Consider the following 25,315-nt stretch of genomic DNA (forward strand, 5'->3'; position numbering starts at 1 on the left):
TTCAAACAAGGTATTTCTCATGAAGCATTTATTTAATATGAAAATGGCAAAAGGTGGATCTGTTGCAGATCATTTAAATGAGTTTAATACTATTACTAGTCAATTATCTTCTGTGGGTATCAATTTTGATGAAGAAATTAGGGCTCTCTTGATTTTGTGTTCTTTGTCTGAAAGCTGGAATGGCTTGGTAATGGCTGTGAGTAATTCTATTCTTGGATCTAGTACCCTAAAATATGATGATGTGATCGGTGTTATTTTAAGTGAGGAAACTCGTAGGAAATCCTCAGGTGGATCTACATCAAGAAGTGCTTTAAATGCACAAAGCAGGGGTAGAATAACTGAAAGAGGAAGTAACTCTAGAAATCATGGGAAATCAAGAGGAAAGTCAAAGGGGAGGAGGTCTCAATCGAGAGGACCAAATGATTGCTGGTACTGTGGGAAACCAAGGCACAAAAACAAAGATTGCTGGAATTGAAAGAAAAATGAAGGAGATAAATCAGATGGAGACAAGGAGGCAAATGTGGTAAGTAACAAATTTGAAGAGGATGCTTTGCTTCTGTCTTTAGAGAGTGTTGATGATTCATGGGTTATAGATTCTGGTGCTTCTTTTCATGCTACACCTCATAGAGGTTATTTATTGATTATGTCTAAGGGGATTTTGGGCTTGTTTATTTGGGGGATAATGAACCCTGTCAGATTGTTGGAAAGGGAAAAATTAAGATTAAGTTGCAGTATGGGAATCATTGGCTACTACATGGGGTAAGACATGTTCCAAAGCTGAGTAGGAATTTAATTTCAGCAGGGCAACTCGGTGATGAGGGTTGTGTAGTTACTTTTAATGATAAAAATTGGAAGGTTTCAAAAGGTTCCCTTGTAGTAGCAAAAGGTGTGAAAGTAGGCACCTTAAATCTTTGTACAGGTCATATTGTTCCTTCTACTTTGATTGTTTCAGAGAAAAATGAATATTCAAGAACAATTACTACAGTTAAGCAGGGAGAACAAATAGCTGCTGTAGATTCTGATACAGCGCTATGGCACAATAGACTTGGGCACATGAGTGAGAAAGGTATGAAAGTACTTCATTCAAGAAAGTTTTACCAAGTCTAAAATGTGTGAATATGGATTTCTATGAAAGTTGTGTGTATGGAAAACAAAAGAGAGTGAGTTTTGTAAAGATAGGGAAGGAAAACAAAAAGGAGAAATTAGAGCTTGTGCATACATATGTATGGGGACCGGCTCAGGTATCTTCCCTTGGTGGCTCTCATTATTATGTTACATTTATTGATGATGCAACTAGAAAAGTATGGGTTTATTTCCTTAGATAGAAATTTGATGTATTTCAAACTTTTAAGAAATGGAAATGCTTGGTTGAAAATGAGACTGGTAAGAAATTAAAATGTCTCAGATCTGATAATGGTGGTATCGCAGTCATGAATTTGAAGATTATTGCTCCACTAATGGTATTCATAGACAAAAAATTGTTCCAAGGACTCCACAGGAAAATGGAGTGGCTGAACGCATGAACAGGACTATAATGGAGCGTGCAAGGAGCATGAGGTTGCATGCTGGGTTGCCCTTACACATCTGGGTGGAGACTGTCAATACTGTGGTCTATTTGATTAATAGAGGTCCCTCTACTCCTTTGGGCTATGGTATTCCAGAGGAAGCATGGACTAGTAAGAAGGTGAGTTATTCTTTTCTCAAGACCTTTGGTTGTGAAGCTTTTGCTCATATAGAATCTAAAAATAGAACCAAGCTAGAAGCTAAATCAAAGAAAGGTGTCTTTGTTGGATATGGCATTAATGAATTTGGTTATAGGCTTTGGGATTTTGAAAATCTTAAAATTATTAGAAGTCGAGATGTCATATTCAATGAAAAAGTATTGTACAAAGATCTGTTGCAGCAACATGAGAAGAAAGAAGATGATTATGTAGTGCTGGATGATACTCCAAAAGCTGATGTTCCAGCCATTCCTCATGATGTGCAACAACTGCAACTTCAAATACCACACACACTTGTAAATGTTAGACGGTCAACAAGGAAAATTAGACCTCCACAAAGGTTTTCTCCCTCTTTGTATTCTATTTTAATTACTAATTCTGGTGAACCTGAAAGTTATGATGAAGCTGTGTAGGTGGATACTAAGATTCAGTGGGAGTCTGCAATGAAAGATGAAATGGACTCTTTGCTGAAAAATAAGACATGGGATTTGTGCAAGTTTCCTGCAGGTAAAAAGGCTTTACAGAATAAGTGGGTTTACAAGTTGAAAGAAGAGGAAGGAGGTAAGAAAAGATTTAAGTCCAGGTTAGTTGTAAAAGGATTTGCACAGAAAAAGGGAATTGATTTTGATGAGATCTTTTCTCCTGTTGTTAAAATGACTTCTATTCATACTATTTTAAGTCTTGTGGCTACTGAAGATTTGCATTTAGAGCAGATGGATGTTAAAACAACCTTTCTTCATGGTGATTTGGATGAAGAAATATATATGGCTCAGCCACAAGGTTTTGAGGTAAAAGGTGTAGACACCTAAAAATCCTTTAGAAAATAAAGTATTTTTATTTTCTGAAAAATTCCCGATGACATCATCATTAATTAATTAATTAATTATTTAATTAATTAATTAATTAATTTTTATGCCATTAAATCCTTTTATCTTAATTAAAAATATTTAATTAAGGAATCCCTCCCAAAAATGTTTAAATCTTATTTAAACATTATTTCCTTATTTATTAATTATTTAATTAATAAATTGACCAAAAATCCTAAAATAAATAAAAAATTTATTTTTTGCCCAAAAGTTGGCCAATTTCCTTATGACCAATAACCTCTTCCAAAATCTTCTAATCCTTCTTTAATTTTGATTAAAGGCTAATCCCATCATTTCCTACCCCTAATCCCAACTCAAAATATTTAATTAAAATTAAATATTAATCCTCATGTTTATTAAAAAAGTTTTAATAAATATCTCCTCAACCCAAACCCTTGAAATAAATAAAACTTTATTTATTTCCTAAAAATCTAATTTATCCTCATCCTAAGAAGTTCTAGACTCTTCTAGAAAGTCTTCATCCTCATCCTAGGAAATTCTAGACTATTCTAGAAAGTCTTTATCCTCCTCCAAAATCTAGACTCTTCTAGAAGATGTCTTTAAACCTAATCCTAATCCCCTCCTAACCTTGTCACATTCCCTAAACATGGGTTAAGACTTACTAACCCAAGCCAAAGTTAACAAATATCTCCTCCTTCACCCACCCTCATTAAATGCCATCCACTTGCCTATCCTTAAGCTAATCCTAAACCATCCTAATCCATCCTCTAATCATTTTCACAAGCCTAAGCAAGCTTAAAACCTTCCTAATCAAGTCCAAGTCAAATTTTCTCTCATCACCCTCAAAATATTTCAACCATAAAACTTTATGAAGTCCACTAGGTCATAAATGACTCTTACAAGCCCTTTTATTGCTCTTACAAGTCATTATGAGGGTCTTTATGAAGATTTTATCCCTTGAGCCTCCTTTGTTGACTCATCCTTCCCCTTTCCTCCATCCTCTCACCATGTGACATGTGTCACTCCTTGATTGGCTATAAGGAAGCACAATCCATGTGCTCTCCTCTCATGCAATCTGAGCCCTCCATAAGCTTTTTTCCATCCTTGCATCTTAGCCCTCAAACCCTCAAGCCTCTTGCCTATAAATTGGATCCTTCCCCTTTGCAAAATAACACAATCCATGAAGTAAAGTTATAATGCTATTTTGAGAGCCAAATCCATGCTAAAGCCATCTATCCACACCAAAAATCCATAATCATCCATTGAAGCCTTTGGAAGCATATTGAGCATACATCCTATCCATTTAGATAAAGCTACTCAACAAGAGAGCTTCTCATTGAGAGAGCCCATTAATGGCTCATATTCTCAATTGAGAGCTCATCTTAGTCTATCTTGAAGTTTATGAATTTTGTTTAGTTTGTAGAAGCTTTATTTAAATTTGGTTTCTATTAGCATACTAACATTGCTCATATACATTTTGGCACGCCCGGTGGGACCCCGCATGGGTCATCTTCATTAGCTTTTTTAGTCAAGTTTTGTATGTCATTTGCTAATTTTGGCTAATTTTTCTTGTTTTTGTGATTGGTAGGATTGTATAAATTGGTTTTGTAGGTCCACATGAGCATGAAGAAGACAAAGGAACTCATAGTCTATCTCATAGTATTTGCAGATTTTTCAAGCTTATAGGTGGACAAAGCACTTGGAATTCTTCTTCCTCTTCTTGTCTATATTCTTCTTATTCCATCTACTTCTTCTTCTTCTTCTTCTTCTTGTGGGAGATCTTGGCCATTTTTTTTTTAAGGAAGCAAAATCATACACACTTCTTTTTAGTGCTTAAAATGAACCCCCAAATCATACTTAAATCCATTGAAAAATTAAAAATTTGCAAAAAAGAAAACATCTTTTAACAAGTGAAACTAAACCAATCTAATCATTTGCATCCTTGTAAAATCAAGGTTTTAGATACATTCATGCAAAATTAGGAACACTTCATTTTTGGGAATTTAAAAAGAACTTCAAGTTTCCATTTCAAAATGTTCAAAATCAACACTAAGTGCACACTAAAGTTCTTTTAAAAAATCTCATGAAAACTAAGAGTCCTAAATGGTTGCCAAAATTGTCCTAAAAAGCTTTGTTATTTGTTCCAAACAAATGTCTTGTTGCAAAATCTTGAATGTTTCTTAGGTTTTTCATGCATCAAAACAATCTAGGAATATCATTTTTGGGCTTAAAACATGCAAACTAGCACACAAAATCTTGAATGAAAAGCAAAGTCCAAAGAGTCATTTTCACTTTTGAGTCCAAAACAATCTTGAATGATCTAAGGTTAAAACAAAGCACTTCAAAGTTCTTAAAACAACACACAAAATCTCAATCTTGAATGCTCAAAGGAAAAAACTTGAATGTTTAATCACTTGTCTTTGAATGCATGTTGCTAAACACACTCTTGAATGCCATGGATTAAAATCAAATTTTCCTTGAATGCATGATTAAAACAAAAAATCTCAATCTTGAATGCCTAACAATCAATGAACATTGCATGGTTTGGATGCATTTTCAATGACGCTCGCATTTCTTATGTTGACGATCTCTCGACTTTCATTATGTTGACGACACTGTCAAATTGGAATGAACATTGTATGCCATAATCACAAGTGTCTTCAATCATAGCTTACAAAATCTAAATCATCAGTTGGAATGAACACGTGTCTTTTAAAGCCCAAGATCATGTATGTGGTCTTGTTTTACACTTTTTAGGAGGCCTGCTTGGGGATTTCATCACCCCTTGGGACGACCTCAGCTCTAGCATTCTGGCGGAGTATAAAAATTGGGAGGTGAATCCAAAGACACCTTTCTTGGGATCAAAATTCTATCACTCGGGCTTAGCCTCAAGGAACTTTATACCCTTGAGAAGTGAAAGAGGAGAAGTGGGTTATCGCTCCTCTCGGCTGTGTGACATCTTTTTGGTTTCATCTACAGATTTGGGCCTCATGTACCTTGTGTATATCGAGGACTCCCTAGCTAAACCAAATTTCATCCTTGTAGAAAGCTTCCTAAGATGTTGGTGTGTTTGACATGCTTGCTCAAAACTTTTGTCTGCTTGTTTGTTCATAGCTTTTGAATGAATGTTTTCCAATTTTGGTCGAAATCCCAGAAAAGTAGAAATCTCCCAACTCAAGGCATACTTAGCATAGTCACTGCCTTATCAAAAAATCATCCAAGCTCCCCAGATGCAACCAAATCTATCTAGTTCTTTGCCTTAGAACAATCCCAAATCCAAAGTCCATCCAAATCATCTCCCCAGCTAGCTAGCAACCCAATCCAAAATCACCCAAGCCTTTAAAGAGTTGTTGTCACTTTGCCAAAATTTCCTATCCAATCAATCTATCCTACCAATCAACCAATCTCACCAAGGTTATCCCTCTGACAGAGCATTGTCTAGGGTAATCCAGCTTTGTCACTTGTATCCCTCATCACCTTGAGCTAAAGGTTGGGATCCACAAGTGGTCAATCTCGTGTCATGCCCATAGGATCACTAGTCTATCCTTAGGTTGACACAATCACCACGAATCCAGTGCATAGGAAAGAAAAACTCTCACTTTTTGACAGCATGCCCTTGAAGTCTTCCATCCACAGGAAATCCTAAAATCTCCAGCCAATCCTCCTTAGGTTTGTCATACAGCTTTGACTCTCCCTAGGAAATCTTTCATCAGCCAATCCAAAATCTGTGCTTAACCCAAATCCAACCATGAGCTTCCGTGTTCATCCATACGCAAGACCCCATCCCCATCAAACTCATTATCAAAGCATGAAGTACCAATCCTATCATGATGTGTTTGGTCGCATTGTCCTTTCTCCCGCCACCTCCTATTCCAATGATGATGAAAATCTTGTTGACTATGACGGGTATATTGAAAGCCTTAGAAACATTCCCCCAAGCATCCCCCAAAATCCAAGAGTTATTCCAAACTATCTAGTCATGCCATCCGATATTCCAGCTTCCCCTCCATCACCCCATCAACCAATATTCCAATCTTCCACCCCCATCACACTAGCTATTCCTGTCAATCCACCTCCACCTTCGACACACGAGTCTCCAAGGAATCTCCTAGAGGAAATACAAGAAAAGTTGCCTCCAACAATCGATAAGCCATGTCATCTAATCCAACCATGTGAAGTAGTCAGTGATGAAGCTTCCCCATCTATAATATCACCTCCATCTCCCATAGCTATCACCCCCATACCATCCATCAAATTGCTTAAAATCCTTCCACTTCCTGCAAGCATCAAAATCCCACCACCTATCAAATCCCTCCAAATCCTATCCACATCACCTCCAAGCATTTCCCAAATCTCTCGTAATGACCCTTATGCATCTATCTTCTACTCACCCATCTCCACTATTGAATCTCCCATCTATCCATCTGCTGCCTTTGAAGAATCCATCCCTTCACCTCCTATCGCACCATCCACTCCAAACCAATCCTATCAAGATCCTCCCCAAAATCATGTTGACATCCCCCAAAGCATAAATGAAGATATCATCATACCATGTCTTCCATCCATAGTGTAGTCACCATCTCCTCCATCTCCAAAACCTCAAGCCATATCTCCTCCACTACAAGATATCTTGTCATCCCACCAGCTACATCAAGATCCTATCCTTCCATCTCCCCCGCTCCATGCTTCCATCTTACCACCTATCCAAGATATTCCACCATCTATAATCTACCCTCTTGGTTCACTTACATTCATCCACGGTGGCCCTCTCTCAGCAGAAGAATTAAGAACAATATCTCCCCATTGCAATACACCTAATAAATCACTTCTACCATTTTCTAGAAGCAAAAAGTTTCCTCATCTTGTTCAAATGCTCAATCGATGGCATTATCAAGGTCAAGGTTTAGGACCACAAGAGCAAGGAATCAGAGAGCCTATTATTGCACAAAAAATCCTAGGATTTCATGGTCTTGGATATGTATCCAAAGGCTCACCATCTAAAGGTGTTGGTACACCACACCCCCAAACCAAGCCTATCTCCAAGCCCACCATGCCGGCCTCCCATCACTCCTTCAAGAAATCTTTTGTCATCCCCCCTCCACCATCTTTGCAACCCAAAACAACCTACCATATCCCCCCTTCATCCGCTAAATCCATTTTGGGTCCCTATGTGCCAAAATCTACCATCCTCCATCCTCTTGTCAGCCATCATAAAAATCCTATTCCATCCATTTCTATGCAAGATCAACAAAGGCACATATCAGGGCACATCATCCATCATCATCCCCCTACATGCTTTTTCATATCCTCTCCATCTCACAAAGCTTCTCCTAACCATCTTCCCAAAGCTTACCACAACAATGTGAATGCCAACTTCAAAATGCATAAAGCTACAAATCCACATCCTAGGCAATCATATGTCTATTCTAAAAGACATACTCCAAAAAGGAAAAATCCAATCAAAGAATGCAAAACAATGCAAAAGCCTATGAAAAGAAAATCCAAAACCATGTGGATCCCCAAGAAAAAAGTTGAAACCCAATGCATAATGGCATCCACCATTGCTAATCCCCCATCTAGTGACTCATGTCCCCCATCTCCTAACTCCATCTTGGGTGCCTATATCCCCAAGCACACTTCCACAAATCCTCCATCACGCCCACATCTACCATCTATCCCCCATATGCTCTTTTCACACCCGTTCCAACATGTGCCAATGTTGATCTTGCAAGCATCCCCATCTCATGCTCCTTTCCAGCATTTTCATCCCTCCATCTCCTACCATCAATCCCATCTAATCCGATCTATTGCATAAATCACACATCCGATGTACCAACAGCTAGTAACAAAATTGAACATTCCAATAGCCAGTGAAAAATCCCAAAAAAGCCAAAATAGCTGAAGAAAGCCAAAATCATTCCAGCTAAGTCCAAAGTCAAAAAGTCAAAAAAGAAAAGAAAAATAAAGTGTCCACTGGTGAAAACTTGGCAATTCAAGCACCTTGGACAAGTACCATGATGAAAACTTGGCAAACAAGCGTCATGCGTAATCTCGCCATCCCCAGCTTAGCCTATCACCCTCATGCTTTTGGTCATCTCTTGACATCCAACTCCATCTTCCAATCTATCCACCTATCTTTCATCCTCCAGCTTTTATCTATCACTATCCACTTATCTTCTGCAACCTCACCCCATCATCCTAGTTATCATCCATCTCCCTAGCACCTTCATCTTTAACATCCTAGCTTCAATCCTATCACATCCATCGTAAGACCTCCTTTCGCATGTCATCTTCTAACTGGGGGCACTGTATTCCTTGGAGATCTTGTCTTGTCCATCCTCCCTTGTCATTGGTACCTCGCTCTAGGCTATCCTCATGCAAATCCAATGTCATCCTCTCATTAGCCATTCACTCTAGCACTATCTATCAGCTCAGCTACCACCAACCTTAGCATTGTCCCCATCCTTGGTCGCACATCTATCATCATCATTGGATGCATCCTTCCAAATCCATATCTTACGCTATCACCTCATCCTTAGTTTCTGCATCTTACACAAAATTGAACCATCCCGCTATCCTCTCATCCTGAGCTTTTTATGCATCTGTATCATACCTATCATTGGTCTGTTAGCTTGTACCATATCTTGATTAGCCCGCTTGTAAATATCTTGGTCTGTCAGCTTGTACATCCTCTTTAGCTTAGTACCGTTGTATCTATCCAACTTTCGTGTTCATTCCTCCTTGATTAGCATCTTGCACACATCGCACAACCCTTGGTTAGCTATTCCAATGCATCCTTTAGCTAGATTTCCTGTCACCAAAGTGTTATCTTTCTTAGTTCAGCTTGCCAGATGCATCACTCATCCAAATCCACCAGCTTAGGTGCTCTCCGATAGGTCCTTGTAGGATATAGCTTTCCTCATGTCTGATCTTGGTCCGTTAGTACCTCGTCCTACCCATCTCGTTGGCAAACGGTTCTCTTTTGGATTTTCACTTTCTTTTGATTTGGGATCTTCCCTTTTGGGTCTTGAAGTATCTTTTCCAAGAAATCTCCTTGTTCCCTCCTCAAGGTTGCCATGATCTTCCATATCATGGTATGCTGCGAATGGGGCAATTAGAGCGTAAGGTCTTGATTAGGTCTTTCGTTTGTTTTTCTTTTCTGCTTGTGGGTTCTCCAGTGTCGTTTCCACGCTGCTTCCTCTAGGATTCATGTGTGATGCTGGGGCAATCCTTGTGTGTTTGTTTTGAGTTAGTTTGTCAGTCCTTTGGACAGTTGGTGAAAAGGCCTTGATGTTCTTGGTAACCTTGGCAATTAACCAATAGTCCTATAGCAAATCTAGTGCTCAACTACATGGTGGTACTTCTCTTTGAAGTATCCCCCCGCTCAAAAAGCTTCAATGGTTTTCCTTCATCTCCATTATCCCCCATCCATATCTAGCATCCGTCTCTCCTACCCCAGCTGATGCATCAGTATCTCTTTGAATCAATCATCACTCTTAGCTTTAGGGATCCACAATCCTAGTCTTAGGGATCCACCAATCCAAATCAACCCACCAAGCCTCATCTTTCGAGATCCACAATCCTAGTCCTAGGGATCTCCGAAACCCATCTTCCGCCAATCTAACTCTTTGAAATCCTATTGCATCATCCTTATAATCCCCTCATCCATCTCCCTATCCTGGATTCTTTTTTATAGCGCTCCGCTCCTTCATCCTCTGCAATCCCTGAGATCTTAAGCTTGCTTCCTCTTGTGCCTCTGATTCTCCCTTTATCATTCTCCCATAGTAAGAGTTTGAGCTATCTAAACCTCTTCTCTTAATCCAATTAGAGTCTCCTTGCTCATCCCAGATTCTTGTATTTTTCAAGAAGCCACCAAGCCTCGCTTTCTCTCCCCGCTGCCTTCTTGAGGGGGCATCTCATAGTCCATTCTCTCCTCTTCTGCTCTAGCCTTGGGCATCTTATTTTCTTATCTTTGATGTCATGCCACTTGCGGCATCACATCAAAGAGGGGCAAAATGTAGACACCTAAAAATCCTTTAGAAAATAAAGTATTTTTATTTTCTGAAAAATTCCCGATGACATCATCATTAATTAATTAATTAATTAATTTTTATGCCATTAAATCCTTTTATCTTAATTAAAAATATTTAATTAAGGAATCCCTCCCAAAAATGTTTAAATCTTATTTAAACATTATTTCCTTATTTATTAATTATTTAATTAATAAATTGACCAAAAATCCTAAAATAAATAAAAAATTTATTTTTTGCCCAAAAGTTGGCCAATTTCCTTATGACCAATAACCTCTTCCAAAATCTTCTAATCCTTCTTTAATTTTGATTAAAGGCTAATCCCATCATTTCCTACCCCTAATCCCAACTCAAAATATTTAATTAAAATTAAATATTAATCCTCATGTTTATTAAAAAAGTTTTAATAAATATCTCCTCAACCCAAACCCTTGAAATAAATAAAACTTTATTTATTTCCTAAAAATCTAATTTATCCTCATCCTAAGTGTAGACACCTAAAAATCCTTTAGAAAATAAAGTATTTTTATTTTCTGAAAAATTTCTGATGACATCATCATTAATTAATTAATTAATTAATTAATTTTTATGCCATTAAATCCTTTTATCTTAATTAAAAATATTTAATTAAGGAATCCCTCCCAAAAATGTTTAAATCTTATTTAAACATTATTTCCTTATTTATTAATTATTTAATTAATAAATTGACCAAAAATCCTAAAATAAATAAAAAATTTATTTTTTTCCCAAAAGTTGGCCAATTTCCTTATGACCAATAACCTCTTCCAAAATCTTCTAATCCTTCTTTAATTTTGATTAAAGGCTAATCCCATCATTTCCTACCCCTAATCCCAACTCAAAATATTTAATTAAAATTAAATATTAATCCTCATGTTTATTAAAAAAGTTTTAATAAATATCTCCTCAACCCAAACCCTTGAAATAAATAAAACTTTATTTATTTCCTAAAAATCTAATTTATCCTCACCCTAAGAAGTTCTAGACTCTTCTAGAAAGTCTTCATCCTCATCCTAGGAAATTCTAGACTATTCTAGAAAGTCTTTATCTTCATCCAAAATCTAGACTCTTCTAGAAGATGTCTTTAAACCTAATCCTAATCCCCTCCTAACCTTGTCACATTCCCTAAACATGGGTTAAAACTTACTAACCCAAGCCAAAGTTAACAAATATCTCCTCCTTCACCCACCCTCATTAAATGTCATCCACTTGCCTATCCCTAAGCTAATCCTAAACCATCCTAATCCATCCTCTAATCATTTGCACAAGCCTAAGCAAGTTTAAAACCTTCCTAATTAAGTCCAAGTCGAATTTTCTCTCATCACCCTCAAAATATCTCAACCATAAAACTTTATGAAGTCCACTAGGTCATAAATGACTCTTACAAGCCCTTTTATTGCTCTTACAAGTCATTATGAGGGTCTTTATGAAGATTTTATCTCTTGAGCCTCCTTTGTTGACTCATCCTTGCCCTTTCCTCCATCCTCTTACCATGTGACATGTGTCACTCCTTGATTGGCTATAAGGAAGCACAATCCATGTGCTCTCCTCTCATGCAATCTGAGCCTTCCATAAGCTTTTTCCCATCCTTGCATCTTAGCCCTCAATCCCTCAAGCCTCTTTCCTATAAATTGGATCCTTCCCTTTTGCAAAATAACACAATCCATGAAGTAAAGTTATAATGCTATTTTGAGAGCCAAATCCATACTAAAACCATCTATCCACACCAAAGATCCACAATCATCCATTGAAGCCTTTGGAAGCATATTGAGCATACATCCTATCTATTTAGACAAAGCTACTCAACAAGAGAGCTTCTTATTGAGAGAGTCCATTAATGGCTCATATTCTCAATTGAGAGTTCATCTTAGTCTATCTTGAAGTTTATGAATTTTGTTTAGTTTGTATAAGTTTTATTTAAATTTGGTTTCTATTAGCATACTAACATTGCTCATATACATTTTGGCACGCCCGGTGGGACCCCGCATGGGTCATCTTCATTAGCTTTTTTAGTCAATTTTTGTATGTCATTTGCTGATAATTTTGCTTGTTTTTGTGATTGGTAGGATTGTATAAATTGGTTTTGTAGGTCCACATGAGCATGAAGAAGACAAAGGAACTCATAGTCTATCTCATAGTATTTGCAGATTTTTCAAGCTTATAGGTGGACAAAGCACTTGGAATTCTTCTTCCTCTTCTTGTCTATATTCTTCTTATTCCATCTACTTCTTCTTCTTCTTCTTGTGGGAGATCTTGGCCATTTTTTTTTAAGGAAGCAAAATCATACACACTTCTTTTTAGTGCTTAAAATGAACCCCCAAATTATACTTATATCCATTGAAAAATTAAAAATTTGCAAAAAAGAAAAAAATCTTTTAACAAGTGAAACTAAACCAATCTAATCATTTGCATCCTTGCAACATCAAGGTTTTAGATGCATTCATGCAAAGTTAGGAACACTTCATTTTTGGGAATTTAAAAAGAACTTCAAGTTTCCATTTCAAAAGGTTCAAAATCAACACTAAGTGCACACTAAAAGCTAAATCAAACTCAAAGCATCAATCAAGGATAAAATGAACCTCATTTGCAAATATTTTAAAGGCTTTTTAAAAACCTCATGAAAACTAAGAGTCCTAAATGGTTGCCAAAAATTGTCCTAAAAGCTTTATTATTTGTTCCAAACAAATGTCTTGTTACAAAATCTTGAATTTTTCATAGGTTTTTCATGCATCAAAACAATCTAGGAATATCATTTTTGGGCTTAAAATATGCAAACTAGAACACAAAATCTTGAATGAAAACCAAAGTCCAAAGAGTCATTTTCACTTTTGAGTCAAAAAACAATCTTGAATGATCTAAGGTTAAAACAAAGCACTTCAAAGTTCTTAAAACAACACACAAAATCTCAATCTTGAATGCTCAAAGGAAAAAACTTGAATGTTTAATCACTTGTCTTTGAATGCATGTTGCTAAACACACTCTTGAATGCCATGGATTAAAATCAAATTTTTGTTGAATGCACATTAATCTCGCTCACACTTCATTTGGGCATAAAAATTGGACAAATCTTGACGTGGAGGGCCTCCAGGCGCGCGCTTGGCAATCGAGTTTCACACATCTTTGTTTTGGGCTTAAAATAAACTCACACTCAATCTTGAATGCTTAAAAATCAATGAACATCGCATGGTTTTGATGCATTTTCAATGGCACTCGCATTTCTTATGTTGACGATCTCTCGACTTTCATTATGCTAATGACGCTGTCAAATTGGAATAAACATTGTATCTTAAACATGAGTGCTTGCAAAGTCTAGATCAGAAAACTTAAGCGTCAGTTGGTAAAAGAACAAGCGTGTTTTTTAGCCCAAGATCATCCGAGTCTTCTCTCCCCTTGTCGTCTTTCGAGGCCATCTTGGGTGCATAAGATTAGGATCCAAAATCTTGTCTTAGCTTTTTAGGAGGCCTGCTTGGGGATTTCATCACCCCTTGGGACGACCTCAACTCCAGCGTTCTGGCAAAGTATAAAGATCGGGAGGTGAATCCAAAGACACCTCTCTTGGGATCAAAATTTTGTCACTCGGGCTAAGCCTCAAGGAACTTTATACCCTTGAGAAGTGAAAGAGGAGAAGTGGGTTACCGCTCCTCTCGGCTGTGTGACATCTTTTTGGTTTCATCTACGGATTTGGGCCTCACGTACCTTGCGTATATCGAGGACTCCCTAGCTAAACCAAACTTCATCCTTGTAGAAAGCTTCCTAAGATGTTGGTGTGTTTGACGTGCTTGCTGAAAACTTTTGTCTGCTTATTTGTTCATAGCTTTTGAATGAATGTTTGCCAAACTTGGTCAATCCTAGCTTAGGGCATACTTAGTGTAGTCACTGCCTATTCCAGAAGTTGAATGAGTTGAAGCAAAACAACCAAGATCTCTCAAAGCCAAGAAAATTCAGAAATTGATGTCAGAGCAACCCAAACCCAAACAGAAGTTTCACAAAGTTAAACTCAAACCATCTCTAGCATACCAAGAACTTTCAGCCAAAAGAAAAGAAATAACACCAAGCCCACGAATTGCCAAACTCCACAAAGTAGAGGCAAAAGCTACCGACGAAGCACTTCAAGAGGCCTGGTTAGAGCGCACCATCAAATTTAGCCAACATCCAGGAGTTAATCCTGCTTATGCCTTACCAACTAGGCATGATTTCTATGATTAGACACCCTTGTTTCTCCACATCTTCTTGGATAAGCTTCACTTTAGAGTCATTTTTGTAGAAAAGCCAGCCATCTTAGGCATTATTAGCTCATCCATCTCATTTAGAATCAAACCATCTAGCCAGCAACCAAAACCTCACATCCAAGCCTTCACAATTGTTGTCACTTTTGCCAAAAGTTTGCCACTCCTAAAATCTTCCAAATCCATCAATCTCACCAAGGTTATCCCTTTGACAGAGCTTTGTCTAGGGTGATCCAGCTTTGTCACTTGTTATCCCTCATCACCTTGAGCTAAAGGTTGGGATCCACAAGTGGTCAATCTCGTGTTCTTCCTAAAGGATCATCAGTCTATCCTTAAGTTGACACAATCACCACCAAGCTTACACATAGGAAACCAGACCTTTCGTGCTTTGGCAACATATCTTTGAAGTTAGAATCTCCAACCCAATCCTCCTTAGGTTTTGTCGTATAGCTTTTCCTTAACCTAGGAAATCATTTGCATAGAGAAGCCTTCCCCCTTTTGCATCCATCAGCATTATTGCATCTCATCCCTAAGAGCATTTTTCATGCCACCTGTCACTCGCTTAGCCAAGAAGAAAGAAACAATGGAGCCCTATCATTTGGATCGAACAACCTCACCCCCCTTGAGCACTCATCCATGCTTCAGCACAGAGAAAGCTATGCCATCACGTACTGACATTGAAGCTTTCATGAACCAACCAGGAAATGTAGTATTGGTAAATGCCATTATAGACAAGAACAAAGAGACAATCATGGCTAATTTTCGAAGGAAAAATGTAGGAACCTTTGACTTTGGAAGACCCCCTCCATTATCAGATCCATCTCACCCATTGTTTGGGCAGCTACCACCACCCATAGGCTCTTATGATCCAAATTATCCTCAATATATGCCAAAAGAAGAGCCTCCAGCCAATCCATATGATCCAACAGACCCAAACATACCATCATCCACCCAAGTTGAAATCTCCATGCCGCAAGCCAACCCAGCCACCACCACTCCATCCTTGGTTCATACCTCTCCGCTCCAAACCCCCTTTACCCAAAACAACTCACCGTTCACCCCCTTCACTATTGCTGCTACTGCTCCCCAACCCAGCCTTCCAAATCCACCCATCTCCCAAATCAGTGCTAGCATCTTTGGCCAACCTCAGCAATATACAACAGGGATGCCACCCATGGGACCAAGTAATCAACCTTTCATCACCCCCAGCTTGTTCACTGCAGCCCAACACACAATCCCATCATTTCTATTAGGTCTTGGGAGCTCAATACCATTAGCCACAAATCTACAAGCTACTACCCTCACTCCACAAAGCTATCAAATCCCACAAGCTACTACCAATTTTCTACCAAGCTCCCAAGTGACCCCAGCCCCTGCCACCACTCTACCAAGCTTCCAAATCCAACCACAAAGCTATCAAACCCCATCAGTTCCATTCCCAAGCTTTCAATTCCCACCACCTCCACCACCAACTAATCCATTACCTCCAATTACCAACTACTTTTCAATGCCACTTCTAGGAGGTAATCCACCACCCCAGCCAACCACCAATTATTTGCAGATACCATCCCAAATGGGGGCACAACCCACATATATTGGTCAAACCCCACAAGCCCCCCGATCCTTTCCCCAAGCCTCTCAACCATATTATACCTTACCTCCACAAAGCAATCCATTTATCCCACAGCCAGCTTATGTTCCTCAATCCCAACCTCAAATCCCATATCAACAGCAAGCCTCGCAACACATGCAGCAATATGCGCCACCTCCCCCTCAGCAACCTGTCATCCACCATGCACCTGCCCAAACAATGTACAATCCCTATCAGCAAATCCCTCATAGCCATCCATATTCAGTGGCCCCATCCAGTACATACCTACCTCAAGGCACTCCTACATTGGGGGCACCCCAGCCATCACCTATCAATTCAGAATGGGAGCAAATGAAGATAGCTCTGAAAGCCATCCAAGAAGGGAATGATCCGAAGACATTCAGGTTTGAGAATGTGTGTCCTTACCCATTTGACAGAGCCATTACCATGACACCATTTCCCAAACACTTTGAGGTACCCAAATTTGACAAATTCAGAGGAAAAGGAGACCCTGTCACACATATCAAAGAATTTTACATGCACTGCCAGGATGTAGCATACAATGATGTCTTCCTCTTGCGCCTTTTTCCCAAAAGCTTAGCTAGACCAGCTCTTGAATGGTTTTATAGAATCCCCTATGGTACAATTAAAAACTTTGCTGAATTATCTGAGGCATTTGTAGCCCAATATGCCCATCTTGTTGAAACAGAGCTATCAATAGTTGATCTTGTCCACACCAAGCAAAAAGGTGGAGAAAGCCTTGCCGAATACCTGCAAAGATGGCAAACCCTTACCACCCGCATATCTTGCACCTTGCCAGAATGCCATGTTGTGAAAATGTTTATTGATAATGCCCATCCTAGCTTGGCTCACCACATGACCATGAACTGCTTGCAAACCTACAAAGATATCAAAGAGAAAGGAATGATCCTTGAGCAAGGACTCATTAAAGATGGTGTGGTCAAGCTTTACAAGGAAGCCAACCAAAATCAATCACATTCCAATGAAAAGTCTAGGTATTGGAACAAAAACAAGCACGTTGCAACAGATGGCGTCACTGACACCAGACATGTGAATATTGTTGGTCCTTATCACAACCAGTCCAACCCACCATATCAACCAAAAAATCAACAAGCTATCAACTACCAACAACAGAATAACCAAAGCTATCAAAACCACACTCCAAGACCCAACTTTCAAGGGTCTAGCAATCAAGCTAATGCCATCAATGTAGCTGTAGGACAAAAGCCTAGATTCCAACCTACACCTAGAAACTATACACCCCTTGGTGAGCCATTGGATGTCATTTTTGAGAAATTAGTCAAAGAAAACCTCATCAAATTTCCTCCTACCCAGAAAATTGACCCAAGCCAATCCAAAGCTGCATGGTACAAAGATAATGAGTACTGCAAATTTCATAGGGTAAAAGGTCACACTACCCTCAGATGCATGAAACTGAAAGACTATGTGCAAGACCTCATTGATCGGAAGGAAATCACTGTTGGTGCCCAAACCTCTCCCAATGCAGGCTTACAGATCTATCAAAATGCTTCTCCTCTACACCACAACCAAAATCCTGGAAAAGCACCTATCCAAACCAACAACAACAACACCAACAACCGTCAGCCAAACCAACAGCATGGGAAGAACAATGACCACACTTCATCCTATATAGACTATGGTAGCCTTATAGGTTGTATATCCGAGAAAGAGCCTTCCGTCAATGTTATCAATATCCAAGGACCAAACAATGAGTGTGCAATCACCACTCGAAGAGCGCAATTTAACATCGCAGGCCCACCTGTTACACCAACACCATCAGCTCCATCAAAAAGCCAGTACAATATCTTGGAACACTTTGGGAACATGCCAGCCCAAATCTCCATTTTAGACCTTCTTCGCACTAGTCCTGTGTACAAGAACATCCTTAACAGTGCTCTCATAGAATCTCGTGTCCCTTCTGATATCAATGCTACTGATTTTCGTAATCTTGTTGGACACCTCTCATCCTCATGTTCCCTATCGTTCAAATCCACCGACATACCCGTGGTCGACCCAGATCACACCCTTCCACTTCGCATAGCCATCATGGTATCCAACTTTTTTGTAAAAAGAGTAATGATAGATAATGGATCAGCCTTGAATATTTGCACCCTAAAATTCATAAAACAAGCTGGGTATACTGAGGCAGATATCATCAGTGAGGTTATCACCATCAAAGCTTATGACAACTTGGAAAGAACCACATAAGGAACTATTTTGCTGCCAATCAAGGTTGGGCTAGTCATCCAAGAGACACTCTGCCATGTTATTGATCTAAACCTACCATTTAACATCCTCCTCGGTCGCCCATGGATTCATGCCATGAAAGCCGTTCCATCCACTTACCATCAGTGCATCAAATTTCCGCATCAAGGCACTGAGGTAACCATCCATGCCGATCCAGAACCCTTTGCTTACTGCAATGCGGTTGAAGCTTCATATACAAACCATTGCCCTGGAATTGATATCGGCACATCCATCGCCAGCTCATCCCACACTTATAATGACCCAGAAACCATCCTTGCCTCTACCCTGTCTACCGTGAAGATCAATAACAAAGGTTGTGGAGAGTATAGTCTGTCAGATGCATTTGCTGTCGGGGCACTCCCACTTGATCCACATGCCCATGGACGACCGACATATCACAAAGCTAAGGAAATTCCACCTCCTCGATACAAACAGTTTGGCCCAACAACCTTTGTATCCTCGAAAATCCCTCTTCATGAGGAGCTCACTCCAGATATCAACAAATGGTTACATAAGGATGCACCTCAAAGAAATCAAGAACGCCTTGATCACTTCAGCCAAAAGTATCCCCAAGAACATAAGCTCATCACTGACAAATGGAACTATCAAGGTGGTGGTCTAGGACCAGAAGAAAGAGGCATGCAGTGCCCCATCGACGCACACAAGTGGGAATCGAAGTCAGGTCTTGGCTTTGGCATACCCACAACGGGGGGCACCAATGAGAACGGTCACGCTTTTTCAAACATTCACCGTGACCTTGTTGAAATTGAAGACATTCCTGAGGAAGTTGAAAAGAGAGCCTACGACGATATCCTAGACCAAATCTCCCTCGGAGACTCTGTTCTCCAAGAACTATCCATCCACCTCATTGACCTACCACTCGCCCATCCACAACTCATAGATTGGGACCAACCAAGTGTCATACACATCGATGAGTTCAGATCAGAGGAGGCACTTCTAAGATTCATGGGAGCTGAAAATCCTCACAAGAAAACAAAGCCAGATTCTGCCTATATCTACAAGCTAGATCCCAAGGGGTATTTTGGAGAAAATCCCCAACCTAGTTCCGATACACCCAAAACTGGAACTAAGGTGAATCTGAGACTAGCTAAGGCAACGAAGAGAACCCCTCAGCAAGAAAATCCAGAGCCACAAGAAGAACATGAGGATTTAGCATTGCCTCCTCAAGATAATCGACCAGAGGTGTCTTCTATTCTAATTGAGGATACTCGAGAAGTCAACATTGGTTCTTCAGAGATCCCCAGACTTGTTCACATTGCTGCATCCCTATCACAAGACCAAGCTGACCTCCTCTTTGAGGTCTTAAGAGAGAATATTGGCTGATTTGCATGGTCATATCAGGACATGCCAGGACTTGATCCAAAGCTTGTAGTTCATCATCTTGCAGTTGATCCAAAGATCAAGCCCGTCAGACAAAAGCTTAGAAAAATGCACCCCAAGGTGGCATTATTGGTCAAAGCTGAATTAGAAAGAATGTTAGCTGCTAAGGTTATCCGACCTATCGACTACTCAGAGTGGATCTCCAACATGGTCCCTGTCACTAAACCTTCCGGTGACATCAGAATCTACACTGATTTTAGAGATCTTAACAAAGCTTGTCCAAAAGATGATTTTCCCTTGCCCAACATAGATATGATTGTAGATCTTACAGCTGGACATGAAATTTTGTCCCTCATGGATGGATTTTCTGGGTATAATCAAATCAAGATTGCAGAAGAGGATCAGCATAAGACATCATTCACTACCCCTTGGGGAACCTTTTGCTACAACATGATGCCTTTTGGCCTAAAGAATGCTGGGGCTACCTATCAAAGAGCTATGACAGCCATTTTTTATGATCTCATCCATAGCATTTTGGAGGATTATGTGGATGATATCTTGGTCAAGTCTCATACCTTCATGGATCATCTTGCTGACTTGGAGAAAGTCTTCGATAGGTTAGCCAAATATCATCTCATGCTGAATCCCAAGAAATGTGTCTTTGGGGTCACATCTGGCAAGCTTCTAGGCTTCATAGTTTCTAAACGAGGTATAGAGATCGACCCCAAGAAGGTCAAGGCTATCTTAGACATGCCTCCTCCCCAGACACTGCGACAACTTCGCTCTCTTCAAGGAAAGCTCCAATCTGTTCGGCGCTTCATCTCCCAGCTTGCAGATAAGTGTACACCATTTTCACATTTACTAAAGAAGGATGAGAACTTCAAGTGGGATCCTTTATGTCAGCGCAGCTTCGACCATCTCAAGCAGTATCTCATCAATCCCCCTATCTTGGTTCCACCAATTCCTGGTCGTCCCCTAATTTTGTACATATCAACAACACCTACTGCTCTAGGGGCACTTCTAGCACAGCTTGATGACTACAAAAGAGAAAGAGCCATCTACTACATCAGTAGAACCCTAGTTGGTTATGAACTCAATTACACTCCTATGGAAAAAGCTTGTTTGGCAGTTGTCTTCTCAACTCAAAAGCTTCGCCATTACATGCTAAGTCATACCATCCAACTAGTCTCCAAGATTGACCCTCTCAAGTATATGCTCTCTAGAACAGCACTTACAGGCCGTTTGGCCAAATGGGTTATGCTCCTTAGTGAATTTGACATCCAGTATGTGGATAGAAAGGCAATCAAAGGGCAAGCTATAGCAGATCACCTAGCTGATGCACCTCTAATAGATGCTTATCCGTTGATCACAGAATTTCTAGATGAGCATATCTGTCTAATTGAAGAACAACCCCCATGGAAACTTTATTTTGATGGCTCATACACATCTCATGGATCAGGGGCAGGAATATTGTTGGTCACACCTCAAGGAGATTACATTCCAAAAGCCTTCAAGCTACAATTCCCTAGCACCAACAATATAGCTGAATATGAGGCCCTCATAGCAGGATTAAAGATAGCTGTAGAATGGAACATTGTTGAGCTACAAATCTTTGGCGATTCTCAGCTCATCATCAAGCAAGCCCTAAATGAATATCAAACCAAAGATGAAAAGCTATTACCCTACAAAGAGCTAGTTGATCAGCTAACCCAACATTTTACAAAGCTTCAGTTTACACAAGTGCCTCGAATACAGAACAAAGCAGCAGATGCTATGGCTACTATAGGCTCGCTCTTGGAAATTCCCCAAGCAGCTACAGAGTATGAGTTTTTAGTGGAGCATCTCCTCACACCCGCCTATGCGAATGAGGATTCAAACCGTGTTTGTATCTTGGTTGGTCCCCAATCCCCTTGGTACCATGAGATTCACGCTTACCTTAACGATGGTATCATATCCCCTCACCTCACACGTACCCAACGCCAAAACCTCATCCGAAAATCATCCCGCTATGTTATCATAGCCAATACCCTATATCGTCAGGGTTATCACGATACTCTCTCTCGATGTTTAGACCAAAATGAGGCCGCGATGGTGTTAAAGGAAGTACACTCTGGACTTTGCGGTGCCCACACGAGTGGTATTTTCCTAGCGTGACAAATCCTTAGAGTAGGCTACTATTGGCCTACCATTGAAGAAGACTCCTATGACTTTGTCAGAAAGTGTCTCCCATGTCAGCAACATGCAAATCTTGTGCACGCTCCAGCACAGGATCTACAACCTATTGCACCACCTTGGCCTTTCGCTTGTTGGGGCCTTGATCTAGTTGGAACTATCACACCCCTCTCATCTGATGGACATAAATGGATAATAACAGCTACAGACTATTTCACTAAATGGGTGGAAGCAGTCCCCCTAGTCTCAGCTACAGGAGTTCAGGTCTCCAAGTTCATCTTGTACCACATTGTTTGCCGCTTCGGCATCCCATCCACCATCTTCACTGACCACGGAGGTAACTTTGAAAATCTCAACATGGAAGAATTATGCACTTCCCTCCGCATCCATCACTGCTTTTCTAGCCCATATTTCCCACAAGGTAACGGCCAGGCAGAGGCAACTAACAAAACCCTCCTCAAAATTCTAAAGAAAGTTGTCAATGATTCCGGCCGTGATTGGCACCTACAAATAAATCCAGCCGTATGGGCCTATCGAACTTCCTTTCGTACATCCACATGCACAACTCCATACTCCCTAGTCTATGGTGCCGAAGCAGTACTACCTATAGAGGTTGAACTTCCCTCCTTGCACATATCTTTGCAAGGGCAAATATCAGATGAAGAATATAGAGTAGCTCGGCTCACCCAGCTAGATCTCTTAGACGAGAAGCGACAACAAGCCTATGATCATCTCACAGTCTATCAAACTCATCTCAAAAGGAATTTCAACAAGAAGGTGCTTCCACGACACTTTCAGCCAGGTGACATGGTCCTTAAAGAAAACATGAAAGTCCAAGTAGATCGAGAAAAGAAAGGCAAGTTTGAACCTACATGGCTTGGTCCTTATGTTGTCACTGCTTCCTTTGGCTCTGGAGCTTATCAGCTATCTACACCAGAAGGAGAACTCTTGAATGATCCTACTAACATCATTCATCTCAAGAAGTTCTATGCTTGAAGATCCTTGGTATACCAGGCTTTTGAAAAATACAAAAGAAAAAAAATAGTAAAGAGAAATAAGCATCCAATGGTGAAAACTTGGCAATTCAAGCACCTTGGATAGGTACCTTGGTGAAAACCTGGTAATTCAGGCGCCTTGTGTACTAAAGACTAATCCATTATCTATCACTATCCTATCCCTCATCCATTTACCCACCATCCCATAAGACACACTTGCTTGTTCCCTTGGTGTTCCAACCAAATATCCAAAATCTGATGAAGCTTGTAAATACCTCCTGTACAGCTTGTAAATCTTGTACCAAAGCTTGTATTATACCTTGTAAATCTTGTACCATACCTTGTCTATCCGAATCTTGTCCAAGGTTTGTACCATATTCCAGCCTATAAATAATCTTGTATCCTAGCTTGTATACTATCATGTGCACACACAAAACCCCATTTTCACTTAATCTTTTCGCAAACCATCTACCTATCCACCTATCACCTATTATAGACATCCCATCCTTCACAAACATTTCCATCTCACAAAAACCAAAACATGAAAAAACTTGTAGATTTGTAACATATCTTGGTCCATCAGCTTGTACATCCTCTTTAGCTTAGTACCATTGTATCTATCCAGCGTTCGTGTCAGTTCATCCTTGATCAGCATCTTGCACCCATCACACATCTTGGTTAGCTATTCCAACGCATCCTTTAGCTAGATTTCCTGTCACCAAAGTGTTATCTTTCTTAGTTCAGCTTGCTAGATGCATCACTCATCCAAATCCACCAGCTTCGGTGCTCTCCAATAGGTCCTTGCAGGATATAGCTTTCCTCATGTCTGATCTTGGTCCGTTAGTGCCTTGTCCTACCCATCTCGTTGGCAAACGGCTCTCTTTTGGATTTTCACTTTCTTTTGATTTGGGATCTTCCCTTTTGGGTCTTGAAGTATCTTTTCCAAGCAATCTCCTTGTTCCCTCCTCAAGGTTGCCACGATCTTCCATATCATGGTATGCTACGAATGGGGCAATTAGAGCGTAAGGTCTTGATCAAGTCTTTCGTTTGTTTTTCTTTTCTGCTTGTGGGTTCTCCAGTGTCGTTTCCACGCTGCTTCCTCTAGGATTCATGTGTGATGCTGGGGCAATCCTTGTGTGTTTGTTTTGAGTTAGTTTGTCAGTCCTTTGGACGGTTGGTGAAAAGGCCTTGATGTTCTTGGTAACCTTGGCAATTAACCAATAGTCCTATAGCAAATCTAGTGCTCAACTACATGGTGGTACTTCTCTTTGAAGTATCCCCCCGCTCAAAAAGCTTCAATGGTTTTCCTTCATCTCCATTATCCCCCATCCATATCCAGCATCCGTCTCTCCTACCCCAGCTTATGCATCAATATCTCTTTGAATCACTCATCACTCTTAGCTTTAGGGATCCACAATCCTAGTCTTAGGGATCCACCAATCCAAATCAACCCACCAAGCCTCATCTTTCGAGATCCACAATCCTAGTCCTAGGGATCTCCGAAACCCATCTTCCGCCAATCTGACTCTTTGAAATCCTGTTGCATCAGCTTTATAATCCCCTCATCCATCTCCCTATCTTGGATTCTTTTTTATAGCGCTCTGCTCCTTCATCCTCCACCTTCCCTAAAGTCTTAAGCTTGCTTCCTCTTCTGCATCTGATTCTCCTTTATCATTCTCCCATAGAAAGAGTTTGAGCTAATTTAGCCCCTTCTCTTTGCCAATCTGAGTTTCCTTGCTCATCTAAGATTCTTGTACTTTTCAAGAAGCCATCGAGGCTCGCTTTCTCTCCCCGCCGCCTTCTTGAGGGGGCATCTCACATTCCATTCTCTCCTCTTCTGCTGTAGCCTTGGGTATCTTATTTTCTTATCTTTGATGTCATGCCACTTGCGGCATCACATCAAAGAGGGGCAAAATGTAGACACCTAAAAATCCTTTAGAAAATAAAGTATTTTTATTTTCTGAAAAATTCCCGATGACATCATCATTAATTAATTAATTTTTATGCCATTAAATCCTTTTATCTTAATTAAAAATATTTAATTAAGGAATCCCTCCCAAAAATGTTTAAATCTTATTTAAACATTATTTCCTTATTTATTAATT

This window comes from Cupressus sempervirens, chromosome 11 (genome assembly GCF_028749045.1).
Source record: "Cupressus sempervirens isolate cs-2001-9-10 chromosome 11, ASM2874904v1, whole genome shotgun sequence".
Lineage (NCBI taxonomy): Eukaryota > Viridiplantae > Streptophyta > Pinopsida > Cupressales > Cupressaceae > Cupressus > Cupressus sempervirens.